The sequence below is a fragment of the Taudactylus pleione genome, unplaced genomic scaffold (genome assembly GCF_031769625.1).
Source record: "Taudactylus pleione unplaced genomic scaffold, aTauple2 ptg000372l, whole genome shotgun sequence".
NCBI classification, from domain to species: Eukaryota; Metazoa; Chordata; class Amphibia; order Anura; family Myobatrachidae; genus Taudactylus; species Taudactylus pleione.
This window is the reverse complement of record NW_028284773.1, coordinates 10886822-10904413: the sequence shown is the minus strand read 5'-3', so window position 1 is coordinate 10904413 and position 17592 is coordinate 10886822. Positions and strand designations below refer to the sequence as shown.

At 44.9% G+C, this 17592-nt stretch overlaps 1 pseudogene across 1 annotated transcript in view; it reads left to right on the top strand.

Moving 5' to 3' along the window:
- LOC148508281 (putative cation-transporting ATPase 13A4) overlaps positions 1 to 17592 on the top strand; it is a 176399-nt pseudogene that overhangs the window by 125075 nt on the left and 33732 nt on the right. The window contains exons 21-23 of the transcript XR_015869602.1: positions 1987 to 2066; positions 2311 to 2353; positions 12099 to 12208. The product of XR_015869602.1 is annotated as a putative cation-transporting ATPase 13A4 (transcript). The remainder of the gene's footprint in view (positions 1 to 1986; positions 2067 to 2310; positions 2354 to 12098; positions 12209 to 17592) is intronic.

The window sequence follows — 17592 nt, the reverse complement described above, 5'->3', positions numbered from 1 at the left end:
TATCCAGGGTCTCTTTTATAGATGAGTCAGCCCTTAGCAAATACTGTATCTCAGTAGTGGGCCCACATGGTTTCAGTAATATATAGTAGTAACTGCAATTGTACCCTATAAAATGCACTTACTGTTTATTTTTTCTTGATATTTCCTCTGGTACAACTTATTCCCTGTTTTAGGATCACCTTTTATGGTTTCTCCTATTTTGGCTGCATTACTAGGAAGATAAGTTGTGAGTCCTTTATTCTTGATGGGTCAAGGCAAATTGCACCTTTTGTGTATTAAAACAGTGTTACAAATTAGTGATAATGGTGCTCAGGACATCTTTTAGCAGTATTGAGAACCAGAAAACAGAATCAAGTTGTACAAGACAACAAACTTGTCAAAGTAGAGCTTTGGTACTTATGTATTTATAGAACAGCATGTGATTAGCAAATAGCGCTTCCTTAGGGAAGCCACTGTTAGTGAAGCCAGTGCACAGACTCCGACTGGCTCACTGAAGGTGATGGAATTTACTGGAGGGCTGCAGGTAAAATCAGCCTCTGAATAGAGAGTTATTGAAGTATACAGACAGCTAAATATAAATATAAATATGTCAATAATGACCCTGTAGAAATAGGTCACAGTGTACCACAACCCATATTGTTGAAGACATTGATATAAACAGTTACCCCCAAACTGAGACTTGGGGGAATGTACCAAAGCTTCTAAAAAGGAAATTTGGAGAAGTTTCCCATAGCAACCATTCAGATTCTAGCTATCATTTTATAGAATGTACTTGTTAAATGACAGCTAGAAGCTGATTGGTTGTTCAACTTCCCCTCTAGTACTCTTTAGGTTTGACATATCTCTCCCTGGTGCCTCAGGACAGCCCACTGTGAAAGGAGTTGTATGGAATGCAGTATTCATCAGCTAATTGAAATACCGTATATACTCGAGTATAAGTCGACCCGAATATAAGCCGAGGTACCTACTTTTACCCCAAAAAACTGGGAAAACTTACTGACTCGAGTATAAGCCTAGTGTGGGAAATGGCAGCAGCTGGTAGTGCCCCCAGTAGTAATTCCGCCTGGTTGTGCCCCCAGTAGTAATCCCTCCTGGTAGTGCCCCCAGTGGTAATCCCCCCTTTCAGTGCCTCCAGTAGTAATCCCCCCCTGGTAGTACCCCCAGTAGTAATCCCCCCTTTTAGTGCCCCCTGTAGTAATCCCCCACTGGTAGTGCCCCCTGTAGTAATCCTCCCCTGGTAGTTCCCCCAGTGGTAATCCCCCCTTTTAGTGCCCCCTGTAGTAATCCCCCCTTTTAGTGCCCCCTGTAGTAATCCCCCCTGTAGTAATCCCCCCTGGTAGTGCCCCCTGTAGTCCCCCCCCCCCAGTAGAGAGAGACGTGAAAAGATTTTAAAAGAAAATCACTTACCTGAATTCCCGCTCCTGGTCCCGCCGCTGTCCGCTCCTCCGGCCGCTTTGCATGGGAGAGACGTCGTCATGACGACGTGTCTCCCATCACCCACTGCGGGAGCCGGAAGATGGCTCCCGCAGTGGGAGCAGCAGCAGCCGCTGAGAGTCTGACAGACTCTCAGCGGCTGCTGATTACACCAAACACGCAGCTGCCAGCTCCGGCGGCTGTGTGTTTGGCAGTGTGTAGCGCTGACCGAACTCCATCCGGTCAGCGCTACACTTGACTCGAGTATAAGCCGAGGGGGTACTTTTTCAGCACATTTTTTGTGCTGAAAAACTCGGCTTATACTCCAGTATATACGGTAAACAGAATTACTGTAAATCAGCCCAGGTTGGTACATTGCTGTTATTTGCATTAAAAATATAATTTGCAAGGAAATGAGTTACCTAGTTCTTGTTAGACATCAAAAGTATTGCTTCCGTAACGTGCTTCATAATAAACTGAATGATATGTGCAATGCATACAGTATGTTAGAAGAAATGTATTGTAACATAAGATGTTTTTCTCATCCTTTTTGACACTTTTCCTGTCTTGAAGTTACTGTTAAATGGGACCATTTTTGCCAGGATGACTCCGAGGCAAAAATCTAATCTTATTGAAGAACTTCAAAAGTTAGAGTAAGTATTAATATAAAAGTTGCAACTAAGCATTCTAGTTATTTTTTATACATCTACACGTTACTGACTATTGTAATTGATTCACTTTCCTATTATTCAACAGATAAAAGGCTATTCACTAACATTTTCTATAAAAAAAATAACCCTTTATGCAATAGCTACTAGATTACTGTAAGTAAACAAGTAAAATGTCTCTAAATACAATTTGCACAAGCTTCTAATTAAGTTCAATTCATTGCTTCAGATACTTTGTTGGGATGTGTGGAGATGGAGCCAATGACTGTGGGGTAAGCAAATGTTATAGATAAGATAACACACATTAATTTGTTATGTTTTCATGACACTAATTGTTGAAATTGTGTTTTTTGTGCAGTAACAATCTAGATACATTTTAAAATTAATATAATGGCCTAAATTTGAAAATGTATCTATCTTTGGAAATCAAAACTACCTACTGTACATAGTTAATTTATATAGATCTCTGTTTCTCTAATGACATATCATCCCTGTTGACTCATGTTAAAACAAAGTAATAGAACAACAAAAAGTAATCCCCCAGCACTCAGAATGAAACCAGCAATAAGATTCAGAGATCTCAGTTGCATCTATTTGCAAAAATATGGCTAAGCCTTCAGGCCATGTCACAGCGTCTGTGATATCGGAAGGCCCTATCACTTGGTCAGAGTCTGGGGTGCAGAACCCCAATAAAGCTGGCGAAGGCCAGAAACCCCAGTGAAGCACACCAGTGAGGGACTAAAGTGTTAGTATGTGTTAATAGGAATAAAGCAAAAACTATGTGTTAATGGGTGATACATAGGTGAAAGGTGTAATTAAAATGCTAAGAAAAAAAATAAAAATAAATATATATACAATAAAAGAAGAAAAAATAATTTGAAGGTGTTAAAGTGCTAAATAAAGTGTGTGCCACCCCAGAGCAGCCCAGCCATACCAACTCCAGAGGGCACTGCACCCCAAACTCATCCCCAAAACTGATAACTATATCCAATTTTGGTCATATAATTGGCCAAAATAAGGCCACATGATAATGGCACATACAAATATACCTGAACTGAGAGCCAGCTTACCTTGGAGTCACCCCTAAGTCCTCCTCATGGCACTACAAGAACCAGCATGCCCTCCAAACGCTGGTCCCATCTATGCCTCTCAATACAGCAATACATATTGGTAGCTGCTCAATAACTTCCGTAATATCACTCAGGTGCATGTAAGGGAGGGGTTAGTCTATACAAGAAACAACAAAAAGTAATCCCCCAGCACTCAGAATAAAAGCAGCAATAAGATTTGAAAAACTACATGGTGGTAGATAATTCAAAGTAATAGAACAAAATGGTAATAGAAGGTAAGATCACATGGTACTATGCCAACTATAGATGTATAGATGTAGCACATCGTCATGCAAATACCACTTTTCTGATGAATTATGGTGCGTACACACGGTACGACTTTCATGAACGATATGAACGATAATGATATTGTTCATATTGTTGTCATTCATATCGTTCACTTTTTTGCAGTCACCAACCTAACAACGTCCTACGATGCTCATTCCCGCATGGAAGATAAAGATATCTTTCATCGTACATACATGCAGGCCAACTTGGACGATATCGTCAACTTTGCCTGTTCAGAGATGAGGCAGGATGACTTCACTGAAAGATATATTTCAATTCGTTGGTGGTATAGATCGTACCGTGTGTATGCAACAAACAGTAAGAGGTGAGATTTATCAAATGTTGGAGAGAGATAACTTGGAAAGAGATGAAGTACCAACCAATCAGCTTCTAACTGTCATTTTACAGGCTGTGAAGAGCTTTGCACAGAAATGTACAGTGCTAGGCGCTAATAATATCCAGCTGTATAAGTTAGAGAAACACACAGCAGCTGTCATTTTAAGAGATATGTGGGCTCTCTATATGTAAATGTACAGAAAAAAAGAGGAAAAAAGGGAAGCGTTCAGTGGTTCTAAATTAATACACTAAAGCCGCAATCATCAACCCGTGGCCGCAATAAGGGTAGCTCGCCTTACTGCGACGGCGGTAGCATGCAGGATAGCTCACCTTATGGCTCTAACCTTACAGTGTGTTAAGAGAAGCGCTGACCGGGCACTGTTTGGTAGGAGTGTGGGACCAGGCCATCCACTGTTCCACCAGCATAATACATCCAGCAGAACCCTGCTCCCCGCTGACAGATCTCAACAGGTATCAGAGGTACAGATTGGACACTTTGAAAAGAGTGTGTGGGACCAGGCCATCCACTGTCCTACCAGCATAATATATCTAGCAGCACCCTGCCCCCCCCATGTCAGCTTACAACAGGCATCAGAGGTACAGATTGGGCACTTTGAAAACAGTGTGTGGGACCATGCCATCCACTGTCCTACCTGCATGGTATATCCAGCAGCACTCCCCCCCCCCCCCCCCCCGACAGCTCTCAACAGTTATCAGTTATCAGAGGTACAGATTGGGCACTTTGAGAAGGGTGTGTGGGACCAGGCCATCCACTGTCCTGCCTGCATAATATATCCAGCAGCACCCTGCCCCCCCCCCCCCTCTGACAGCTTACAACAGGCATCAGAGGTACAGATTGGGCACTTTGAAAAGGGGGTGTGGGACCATAAAGTGAATGGACATAAAGCTCCAGCCACTCAGCTCCCAACTGCCATGTCACAGGCTGTGTTTGAAAAATCGCAGTTAGGAGCTGATTAGCTGGTACTTTGTCTCCATTCACTTTATCTCCATCCAAAGCTTAGTAGCTTTATCACTGTATTAATACAGTAAATGCATTGTTGTTTTTCTATGACAAATTTGGTTATTAGCCAGATTTTAGCTTTCAAAAATAAAATGTGGCTCTTCAAGACGTCTCATTTTTCTCAATTAGCTCAATTAAGGTTGGAGACCACAGCACGGAAGGGTGGTGTATTAAAAATAAATGACAATTTATTACACGATAACTAATACTCATGAAATAAAAACAGAGACAAAGTGCTGTGAATAAAAAACACAAATCTCAAAGCGGGCACATATCTTACAATTAGTGAATTTTGTTCAGCATTCAAAGCACCATGCAGTAGATGGAAAATGCAATCTGACACACAGCCTTATAGAAGATTACAGAAAAGAAACATTTGTTGCAGATATAGAATAATGAACATTTAGTATCAGCTGAAATCTAAGATCAATATTGATTTATTCATTATGTAAGTTAGTATCAGATTTCTTAAGGAGCAGTTTTGTTTCTGCCAGAATGCAGTAAAGTTTCCCGACTTATTGTATTTTCTCACTGGACAAAATCCCCAATGTACTGTACAAACATTGAAACGTTTAAAATATTGGGTTCAGTGCACTGTACCCTTATTAAAATAAATGTATTAGGTCTCACCGCTGTTGTAAACTCCAAGAAGAGTCCACGAGAGTTGCTCTCCCTACCTCCGCTGCGAAGTTCTGGGCTCAGGGTGGCATGGGGGGTGGGGGTGGGAGGTTTTTGTGAGACTTCTCAGCGAGGGTCCACACTCCTATTAGGTGATGAAAGGAGTGACATACGTCGGTGTGTGGCTAAGTATGTCCGGCACATGTACTGGTGGATATACGAAACCTAATCAGCATCGCCTGAGGGATCCTTGTAGCGGCTGGTTGAATATAGGGTTCACTTCAATATAACACACTGGGCTGTTTTCAAGTGCAGTTGTGGCAGCACTGTGGGAAAACACACTGTTTTCTGCGGACACAGAGAGGGATTTTCTGTTTCCAATGTATCCACTGAGGAATATAGGACAGGGTACCTCTGTCAGTGGTAGTCATGGGACCGGTGCATTGACGCGTTTCTCTGCCTATTGAACTGGCAGTTTCTTCAGAAGGATCGGATATTCACAGCACTTTGTTTCTGTGTGATTTAATTTAATGAGTATTAGTTATAATGTAATAAATTGAAATTTACTTTTAATACACCACCCTTTAGTGTATTAATTTAGAACCGCTGAGTGCTTCCCATTTTACAGCCTGTGTTTGAAAAAAATGACAGATAGGAGCTGATTAGTTGGTACTTTAGCTTCTCTGCTTTCTCTCTCTCCATCATTTCATCAATCTCCCCCTATGCCATTTACATGGGAAATAGCAAATTGATTTATGTAAAAAAATATACGATCCAATTACTGTTCTATGGATGTATTTGAAATATTTTATTTACCTAAGTGTGATGATATGTGTAACATTACAATACAATCTAATAAAGTATTAACTACTGTAATTATTTTTCTGTTCTGCATCTGAAACATTTTCCATATTACATTATCTGATAGCTAAATGACATTGAACTTAATGGAGTCAGACAAGCCTTCCCCACTTAACTAATTACATGCAGACTACTAATGATTGGCTGAGCTGCCAAGTCTTATCCATCTCCATTATGTTCAAACCAAGTTTCAAATTAAGTGGAAGGTGAGGATGATGACTGTCACATCTGTATTCAGGACAACAGTATCTACTATACTGATCATTCTGTATTGTTTTTTTTTTTTACAAATCCATGTTGTTTAAATTCAATATTCAAAGAAGATCATACATTTTAGGTTATTGGATTATATTTGCACAGTGCCGTAACTAGGGGTGTGCGAGCGGTGCCACCACACAGAGTGCAGAGCCTTGTGGGAGGCACCGCTGCTCAACCACAGCCCCTACATCTGGCTAGTAGTGTGCCTGGAACAGCACCCTGCAGTCAGAATTGCTGCTTCAGTGCCACTGTAGCATCCTCTGGACGCTCTAGGCAGACACCCTACAGCTCTAACAGCTGCCCCAGAGCATCCTGAGGATGCTCCGCTCAGAGCTGTTATTACCGGGACTGCCGACCCCAACACCTCCACATGACATCATACTTTTGTGAATGCATGGCCGGCAAAGGGCGCAGAAAAGTCCTGTTATGGGACTGTATTTGGAGCTGGCTATAATATAAGCAAATTGCAAGACATACTGTAGCATTTTTGTGGGGAAATATATATGTGTTAACACACATCAGAGACTGACTATTGAAGCTCTGAATTTCTCCCTGGAATATCGAATATCTTATTCCCATTTTCATCCTTGTTTCTCCATTTGCAACTGGTGGTATTGATGGAGCCCCAAACCAGAATCTCGCGTAGGGCCCCATGGAGCCTTATATTGGCTCTGCTGCAGGGATGGATATGACACAAAGGATTTATTATTAGGCTGCCTTTCATTGACTTGTCTGGGTTAATAATGTTTGGGAAGCAGCATTATAGTCTCTGTAGTACTAGAGTGAGGCTCATTGCACCGTAGAGATAAGCACCTAAACCTATACCAAACTACATCTCCCAGCGGCATGTGGGGAACTGTCCTCCTCCTCTCCTGGTGCTGCAGGGTTGGCCCTACCATTATGAAGGGTACATGACTGCTTAGAGTGCCACACAGAGGAGGGTGTTGTTGAACTGCAGCCATTGAGAGAGAAAGCGGTGGCATCTTGAATTTAGCGCTGGCCATGAGCCAATTGCAGCTTGTGGATCAGCAGCCAATCATTCCTGATTGGCCGAGGTCAAATTTAAAATGTCATTGCTCCGCCCATTCACGGCACCACTCTGTCACGCAGCCTGGTGCCCTGACCCCTGTACTCTCTACCTCCACACCCTACCACACAGCCCCCAACCTAGCGCCTTCTTGTACTCTGCCCCCCTGTCACGCTGCCTGGTGCCACGGCCCATGTTCTCTCCATCTCCACACCCTGTCACATAGCCCCCAGCCTGGGGCCTCCCTGCACTCTTCCCCCTGTCACACAGCCCGATGCAGCACCCATGTGGTATTGCCTGGTACCCGCTGTGGTCTTTCCCAGCCCCAGTGATGGTGGATACCAAGCTGCCTTTTGGCACCTGGAAATTGACGTCCTGTTGGGAAACTCAGGTCCAGGACATAGATAAGGTGAGCGCTGGGGCTATAGTAGAGATGTGCAATTCAGTTCTCCAGAAATCTTATTTTGTTAATCCGGACAGATCCGAGGCATAGTTCTAATCTACTTAAGAGATCTGGATAAATCCGAGTCATGGTACTGATTTTCCAGCGGTTCGGAATTCCTTACTGCGCATTATAAATGCCTGAATTTTTATTACTGTGCATCTGTTTCATTACACTTTTTTGTTTCCTGGTCACACTGCTCAGCCATTCACAAGAAACCTTTGGTTTGTGATCAGTGAGTGGCGAAAGTTGTTTTCAATCCATTCAATTTATTGTTATTAGCTTTCAGATAAAGTTGGTATGGAAAATGTATCAGTGTCCAGAAAACATACTATAATAGATAGTACACTAATTTGCTAGATGCTTCCTATGTATAACATAACACTCTTGTATATGACATAAGACTTTACAAATAGGATGATCCTTTCCAAGGCACTATCTACCTACAGTATAAGTACTTTGGTTTCTATACCATGTACAAAAAAAGACTTTTGTATCTATAAATAAATAATAAGAATAAACAGTCCTCCTTCTCTTTAACAACACCTCAATCCTCCATTTATCAGCAGCGAATAACAGCATTTGGATGGCTCTTTCGCTCAGTTAATGATTATCAATAGTTGGATATCACATATGAAATAGCCATATTAGTTATTCCTTGTCCTCCCCATGTGTGATGTTTACCACGAATTGAACCAGTAGGTGAGTTTTAGTGTTATGCAAATATTTACATCCCCCCATTGATTAACATCAATGCTCGGGCAGAAGTAACAAACAAATCAGCACTTGGCTTCCAAAATACCATCTTGAACTTCACACCAACGCGTTTCATCCAATAGGATCTTTATCAAGGCAATCTTTCATGTTTTGACCGATAGTGTCTTTATCAAGGTGATAGTATGATTCAAGGTAGTGCAGTTATTAACAAACATGGACCCCTAAACATACACAACCCCTCCTAATCTATGTATCACATAAATCCTTATATAAATGAAAAAAAAAAATTATGAAAAAACATAATTAGAAACATACATCACAGAAGTGATGAAACTACTATCCAGAATCTTTTGCAAGCATTGTATTATTACCTTGGCCACTCCTTTTTTTCTTGCTCATACAACCTTAATACTGGAAGTTGTCATCATAGGGCACTATCCACATTTCCCAGCTTACGTTCCAATTATTGCTTAAGAACATCTCTCTTTGAAAACCCATAGTTAAAAATTGTTATTAGTTGGAACTGATTAACATGCACTATGCATTAAATTGTATATATATATATATATATATATATATACACTTGGAGCTTTCCTATAGACTATACATGGTTTTTCAGGGATGGATGACCTCAGGATGGGAGCTTTGTGCAAAATGGACTGATGTCTTTATGTTATTTGCTCAACTTTTTATGTTCAACATTGAACCCTGTGAGAAAAGCCCATTCAAAATGTGATCCCCTACTCTACCTCCTTTCGTTTAAGTAGGAATTTTCTATCTATGCATGTGATTTTTTTCATTTTTTTTTCCAATTGGTCATTGGTGCATCTACTACTTAGAAATGTATAAAATACAGGTGTAATGCTACAATTTATTTTTATCCTCCTCCTCTCTGTGAAAGTAATTCTTCTCTACTTCCCTCCAAATGAACAAATATCATCTAGAAAATGTGACCTGGACACTAGTTTGCCTCATTGGGGTTGTTATTCCACACCATGTTCTCCCAACACCCCATAAAAATGTTTGCAAAACTCAGGGTGAACCTAGTGCTCATTGCTGTGCCAAATCTTTGTAGGTAAAATGTATCCTTAAAATTTAAATAATTATTGTCCAAGATAAAGTGTATCTCTTTCAGGATAAATTGTTTCATTTCTTCACTCAAAGTGCTTTTTTCCAGAAAGCTTTCTACTACCACCAGCCATCCTCATGTCTAATGATTGTATGAAGTGAACTGATGTCCGCCATTACTAATAAATCACCTTCCTGCCAGTTAACATTTTTCAACAAATTGAGGATGTTTCCTGTGTCTTTTAAATGGGATCAGCAGGTGGTCCAACATCTATTCTCACAGGTCAGCAGGGGAGGACCTTCAGGGGTCAGGGAAGCTTGGATTGAGGACTGATTGGATGAGTTCAGCACATGCTCCTCTAACCTGTGGAATTATGTAGGGGAACCCAATTCTCTCTGCTCAACCCCTATGTGTAGGTATCCTGTCTATCTCCTATACCTCTACAGTTCCAGCCCATGTATCCTGCTTATACCCCCTCTCAGTACATCTCCCAGCCTCTGTACACAACTCCTACTGGTCACTCCCTACACTCAGTACATTACCTGCCTACATATCCCAGCTTCTCTGCAGAGCTCCTACTTGTCTCATCTCTCCTACATGTCTCTTTCAGCTCCACATAGTTACTACCTGTCTCATCTCATCAGTACATCTGATGCATGGCTCTTTTCCCCTCTGCACAGCCACTGTCTCTCCCCCCTTTAGTATGTATCCTGCACATCTCTCCAGACTCATTGCAACTCTTACAAGTCTCTTTCCTCTCTGCACAGCTCCTATGTACCACCCCCCCTTCTCAATACATCCTTCATGTCTCTTTCACTTCTATACAGTTCATACTGTACCTAGCTATATTTCTTACTCTTCTGAGAGTTTTTTTCTATGAATTTCTATACTATCTGCCAGGTTTTGTCTATCTCCTCCTCTCTCTGTCCAGCTTCTCACTGTCTCCTCTTTTCTCTGCCAGTTTCTGTCTGCATCTCTCTGCAGAGCTCTGCCCTTAGGACCCGTATAATTGCCAGCATTATTCCTATTGCCATATAGTGACAGCTTCTGACCCCTACCCCTCCAATGGATGCACAGTTCTTAAGCACTCCTCCCCTGCATTATTGATTATTATTCTGAATGGTTTCCAATCCCCCATTCATGTGTATGAAACCTTCATCCTTGAGAGGAGGAAAACCCCTCTGACAGTGCTCAGCTCTAACGCAGATAAAGTAACCAGCAGCACTGCAGTGATCTAGGGATAGACATCATATTTTGATGGTTTAACACCATCAATGTTTTTCATCTGATGGTTGTGTTTTCACCATCTGACAGCAGTTTTATGGTGGCAGTCGCCATCAAATGGTGTGGAATTAATGGCAATTTGGTGTTAAAATGCAACTGAATTCATGCATAATCATGTTTTTTTGCGCAAATACGTGAATCAACACCATGTTTTTTGCATCTAATTCTTTTGAAGTGATGGCTAGTTACATGCATATACTGTAACTAGAGTGTAAGGCTACTGCTTCTGTCAAATTCTATTCACTCAATCTCATGGTTAATTTACAAAATAATTGAGGTTAATCTGAGTAGTATTTGGGGAAAAAAATAGAACAGTTGAAATTAATTATAAATTGGTATTATAATGGATTTTCAAGATACATACATACTGGACCTTATTCAGAGTCGGTCACGAGCGCTGAGCGCTCGCAACCGACTCGATGTTGGTCCACAGGGCATTCGCACGACGGAGATGGCTCCGTCGTGCGCATGCGCGAGCCCCCGCTAACGACGGATCACCCGTCGTTAGTGGGCTCAAAGCAGACAGAGTGAGCTGTCGATGTTGATTGACAGCTTGCTCCGTTTCCTGGGCGGGCAGGGGGCGTGCACAGCCAAACGGAGACGTTCCTTTCGGAACGCTTGCCGTTTTGTGGGCGTACCCACTGACATCATCAGTGATGTCAGTGGGGAGCTTCCTGCTCAAACAGAGCAGGAAGCTCCCTGGGGCTTAAGGTTGACAAGACCCTACCCTAGGGTCTCGTCGTAAGCCCCGATGGTCGCAATGGTCTTGACCATCGCGACCATCTCCCTTAGCGGTCGTTAGAGCTGTGGGTGTTAACCCACAGCCTAACGACCAACATGGAGGCGGCCGCCCTGTTTCTGAGCGACCGCTTGCATCCTACGACCGCCTCTGAATAAGGCCCACTGTGGGTATGCAATGATATGGATGTAGAATGAATCATTTTGCTTATGCAAACTCATGATACTTTATTAATTTGTCTGTTATAGGCGCTTAAAATGGCTCATGCTGGAATTTCTTTGTCAGAGTTAGAAGCATCTGTTGCATCTCCGTTCACTTCAAAAATTCCTAATATTGAATGTGTTCCAATGCTTATCAAGTAAGTTGTCCTTTCCTTCTTCTGCTACAAGTATACCACACAAAAGAGGGGATTCCAACCATGCAGGAAATGCTATTCAATGAAATAGCATTTCCCTGTGCAGTAAATCAGGAATTAACGCACGTAAACCCACTGATTGTGCGGAAACTGCAGAATAAATGGGTTTTTCCACACTGCAAACCCCCTGATGGTGCCTTTTTCTCACGGGCCTTTCCTTGCAGCTCCTGAAGCTGTGAGGAAAAGTCCACCTAGGGGAAATAACAAATGAGGTCAACCCCATAATTGAATTGCCGGCCGCAGGTAATTAGCCACAGGGTTTATTGGTCTCCCCCCAAAAGGTTGGAAAACGGTTTGTGATTTTATGAAAAAGGTACTGCCATGTCTAAAAGATACTTTGTTCATAATATATCATACAGCTAAGCATGTATGACTGCAGATGTACTAAGCTCTGGAAAGTGATAAATTGGAGAGTGATAAACTACCAACCAATCAGCTCCTGATTGTAATTTTTCAAACACTCCAAATTATCACTTTCCAGAGCTTAGTACATTTCCCCCTTTTAAAGTATTGTGTAAATTGCCATCTAGAAACACTGTTCTATTGAAGTCTGGACAAAGGAAGCCTCACTTAAAGAAAAAAAAAAACTACAGTGGGTGCAAATTTAAAGTGTGAAGACATAACAAGAGAGATGGTAAGAACTTACCTTTGTTATCTCTGTTTCTACGAAGTCCATAGGGTCCACAGGGTTGACCTTGGGGTATAGCTGGATCTGGATCCACGGGCACCACGCAGTTAAATCTTCGCTGCTCCCAGGATGCACTTGGGTCCATCCTCCTCTATACCCCGCCCCCGCGCCACAGTACCTCAGTTGGTAAGCAGCCAAGGCCGGAGGAGGAGACTAAACGGAGAGAAGGAAGATTGGAACACACGCTGAGGAAGAAGGTACAGAGTCGATGGAGAGGCTCCTCAGATCGGAGTACCAAGGACGTCTGGGCCTCGCCGGAGCCGCCAGCACGAGCGTGAATTTCCGCAGTACCCGAGGAAGCAGGGATATTGGAGGAAACAGATATGCTAGGTGAAATATCCATTTCACCAGACATGCGCCTGCGTCTCTTGTCCTTGACCCGTAAACGGGCAACTTGTGATTCTGACGGGAGGCCATCAAGTCCAGCTCCGGCAGCCCCCATCTATCCATGAGTAGCTGAAACACCTCTGGGTGAAGCGACCATTCCCCGGGATGCACGTCGTGATGGCTGAGGAAGTCCGCCTCCCAATTGAGGACTCCGGGGATGAAGACCGCCGAGATCGCTGGAATGTGGCACTCCACCCAAGCAAGGATGCGAGACACCTCCGACATCGCAGCCCGACTGCGAGTTCCTCCTTGGTGGTTGATATATGCCACCGTGGTGGCGTTGTCGGACTGCACCTGAACCGCCCTTCCATGAAGAGCATGGCCGGACGATTGCAGGGCCCTGTATACCGCCCGCAGTTCCAGGATGTTTATGGGGAGAAGTGCTTCTTCCACAGACCAACGACCCTGAAGTGACAACAAGCCGGTCACTGCCCCCCAACCCTGGAGATGGGCATCCGTCGTGATCAGGACCCAGTCCGGGATCCAAAAGGGGCACCCCTCAAGCTGAGCTGTCTAAAGCCACCAAGCCAAAGACTGCCGAACCGCCGGGGACAACACCAGCATCTGAGAGCGGATCCAGTGAGGTAACCCGTTCCATTCCGATAGAATCAGCCCCTGCAGGGGCCATGAATGGAACTGGGCAAATTCCACCATGTCGAATGTCGACACCATGGACCCCAGAACTCTCATAGCCGAATGGACTGACAGACGGCAACTGCTCAGGCAACTGTGTAGCCGCAGATGTAGGGAGGAGACCTTCTCAGGAGTCAGGAAGATTCTTTGCTGATGAGAATCCAGCAGGGCTCCCAACTGAACCATCCGCTGTGATGGAATCAGGGAGGACTTTTTCCAATTTGTCAACCACCCGTGCGCTTGCAGGCAAGCGATCGTCAGGTGGCAATGTTGAAGCAGTACATCCAGGGAGCTCACCAGCAACAGGAGGTCATCCATATATAGCAGCAGCCGTACATTCTGGTTCCGAAGATGTGCGGCCATGACTGCCATAACCTTTGTGAATACCCTCGGTGCCATGGAGAGGCCAAAGGGTATCGCCCGGAACTGATAATGATGCTGAAGGATAGCGAACCTCAGATACCGTTGGTGCGAAGGTGCAATCGGAACATGGAGGTAGGCATCCTGGATATCCAGGGACACCATGTAATCCCCAGGTTCCATTGCCAGAATGATGGAACATAATGTTTCCATCCTGAATTTGGGAACTCTGAGGAATTTGTTCAGAGACTTCAAATTGAGGATAGGGCGATGAGAACCATTGGGTTTCTGCGCCAGAAACAGAGTAGAATAGTACCCCGTCCCTCGTTGTGATTGAGGAACGGGAACAATGACCCCTGCTTTCAGCAAGGACTCTATAGCCTCCTGAATCTGTAAAGCCTTGGTTGTTGTCCTGAGAAGGACTCATGCAGAAAAACTGGTGGGGCGGTCTGCGCCGAAAAGACAGGGCATAACCCTGGGAGACCACTTCTCGAACCCAGGCATCCGTGGTGGTATTGTGCCAGCACTGGGCAAATTGAAGAAGTCAGCCTCCCACTCTGGGGTCCCCCAGAGGGAGGCCCGTCCCATCAGGCAGAAGGTTTATCTTAATCCTTGGCAGAAGGGCGCCTGGCACTCCAGGCCTGCTTCTTGGGCTTAAAGGCGGTCTTGGTCGCCAACTGCCTCGGGAAGGACTGACCTTTGGCCTTGCCCTGAACCCTAAAGAACTGAAAGGTGGAGCTCCGTACTTTGGCAGGTGCTGAAGCCGAAGGGAGGAAGGCTGATTTAGACTTAGCCAGAGTATCCACTATTTTGTCCAAGTCTGGTCCAAAAAGCAACTCTCCATTAAAAGGTAAAGCCTCCAGGCCCTTTTTGGAGTCAGCTTCAGCTCTCCAGGACCGCAGCCACAAGGACCGATGCACCGACACAGCTGCAGCCAACACCCTAGAGGTCAGCAGGCTTGCATCCAACGATGCTTCCCCAATGTAGGAAGCCGCATCTCTCATTTGTCCTGTCAACGCTCTCTGGATATCCGGAGCATCATCCGGAAAGGTATCCTCCAAAGCGTTGGCCCAGCTTTCGATAGCCTTAGCCACCCAAGAGATGGCCATGGACAGACGGGCCACAGCCCCAGAGAGAGAGTAGATAAACTTTACACAAGTCTCCACTTTCCTGTCCGTGGGATCCTTCAGGGAGGAGATAGATGGTAAAGGCAATGTAGCGCTTTTAATTAAGCGGGTGACATGGGAATCCACTGCAGGCGGAGTTCCCCATTTCCTGCAATGAGCCTCAGAAAAAGGATAGTTGGATGCCAACCGTTTCTGTGGTTGGAATCTCTTTCTGGGCAACTGCCAGGCCCCCGCCATATGATCCATCAACTGGTCGGACAGCGGAAAAACAGTCGAAGCTACTTTGGCCTTTTTAAAATTAGGGTAATACGACCTGGGAGCCGGCGCATCCTCCTCTATATGAAGGATGGCCCACACGGCCCTACCCAATTCCGGCACAATAATGGAGGGCTTAGTCTCCACCTCCTGGGCCCCGGCATCCGAGTCAGAGTCCTCATGCACCTCTCCATCATCCGAAGACACGTCCGTGTCCGTGAACTGCGCCGCCTGTGAAGCCGGTCCGCGATCGACGCCAGCACTTGTGTAAACATCACCCAAAGGAGGATCCTGGCCACTGGGGCTTTAGAGGGACCAGGTACCAGCTGGCACCGCCCGCACAGACCGTCCTGAGACAAATCCACCCCATCAACCCCTGCCGAACAGCGCCGGCAGGAAAACAACACAGGAGCCACGGAGCGCTCATTCTCCTCATCAGACATGACACAATAACTTTGTAATAAAAGTCTAGCACCAAAAAGAGGTGAGGCATATAACACCTGCGCACTCCAAGTATGCAACACAAACAGCCCACAATATGGTACTGTGTAGCACACCACTGTATGTGACGAACCTCACAAATACGTAGATCTATATAAGTGAGGTACACAGAAAGAACACACCTCCCCAAAGCACCTGCGGACCGTAGGAGAAGGAAAGGGATAGGTATAGGCTAACAGTAAGTAGAAATAAGCACAGACAGCAGCACTAGCAAAAGTCACATACCATGCAGGAAGTTATACTCACTGCACCTTTCGCTACAATCAACCTCCCAGATTCAGTGTCTGGGAGGGCTGTAGCGCCGCGAACACTGTCCTTTGCAGGGGAGAGGTACGAAGGGGGACCAGTCCACGCACCGCCTGGGAGATCTGCGTTGCCACTGAGAAGATGGCCACCGGAGAGCTCTGAGGAGGAGTGGCCGCAAGAGGAACAGCTCAGCGATGCCAGCACGCATAAGAGAAGGCGCGCTGGGCTGAAGGGAGGAGCCGCTAAACCAGGGAAGGCTGCCTCCCCTGGCTAGCAATTAACCCCAGGGACGCTGGTTCCCTTCCAGCAATTATTCCCTGGTGGTCCAGCGGTCAAGCAGGGTATGCCTTGAAGGGGGAGCCTGCCGGCGGCTGAAGACTGCATTTGTTTCCCTGCGCACAGAGCAATGCACTGCACGCGGCTTACCTGTCCCCCGTGCGTCCAGCAGCAGTCAGTGGGAGGTCCCGTAGCCACGCTAGTACTGACTCCGGGGTCCCGCTGAGATCCCCAGATCAGTACTGGCGTCGCAGCAACAGCGGGGTTGTTGGAGCGGCAGCGTGGACGTCCCGATTGACAGTCTGATGCTGCCGCTCTGAAGATAGTAAATATTAATAAATAAATAAAATGTTCTTTAAAAAGAATAAACAATAAAGCCCCACTGCCCAGGGTGACCCGACTCCGGCCGGGCACCAACTAAAACTGAGGTGCTGTGGCTCGGGGGCGGGGTATAGAGGAGGACGGACCCAAGTGCATCCTGGGAGCAGCAAAGCTTTAACTGCGTGGTGCCCGTGGATCCAGATCCAGCTATACTCCAAGGTAAACCCTGTGGACCCCCTATGGACCCTGAAGTAGAAATTTAGATTTAGGAGGAGTGCGTCTTAGCTTAATTCTAAATAGTTTATCAACCTGTGGTTTTACAGGGGGCTATAAATAGTGTAATGCATTGAAATAAATTGATGCTTTATATATATATACATATATATATAACTCCACCAAATGAACGGCACTAGGACACCATAATCTCTGAAAAAATGCTGTATTGACAGATCAACAGTTTCGGAGCTGTCGCTCCTTCCTCAGGACCATACAAACATACAATGAAAAAAAGACAGACATATATACATACCGTA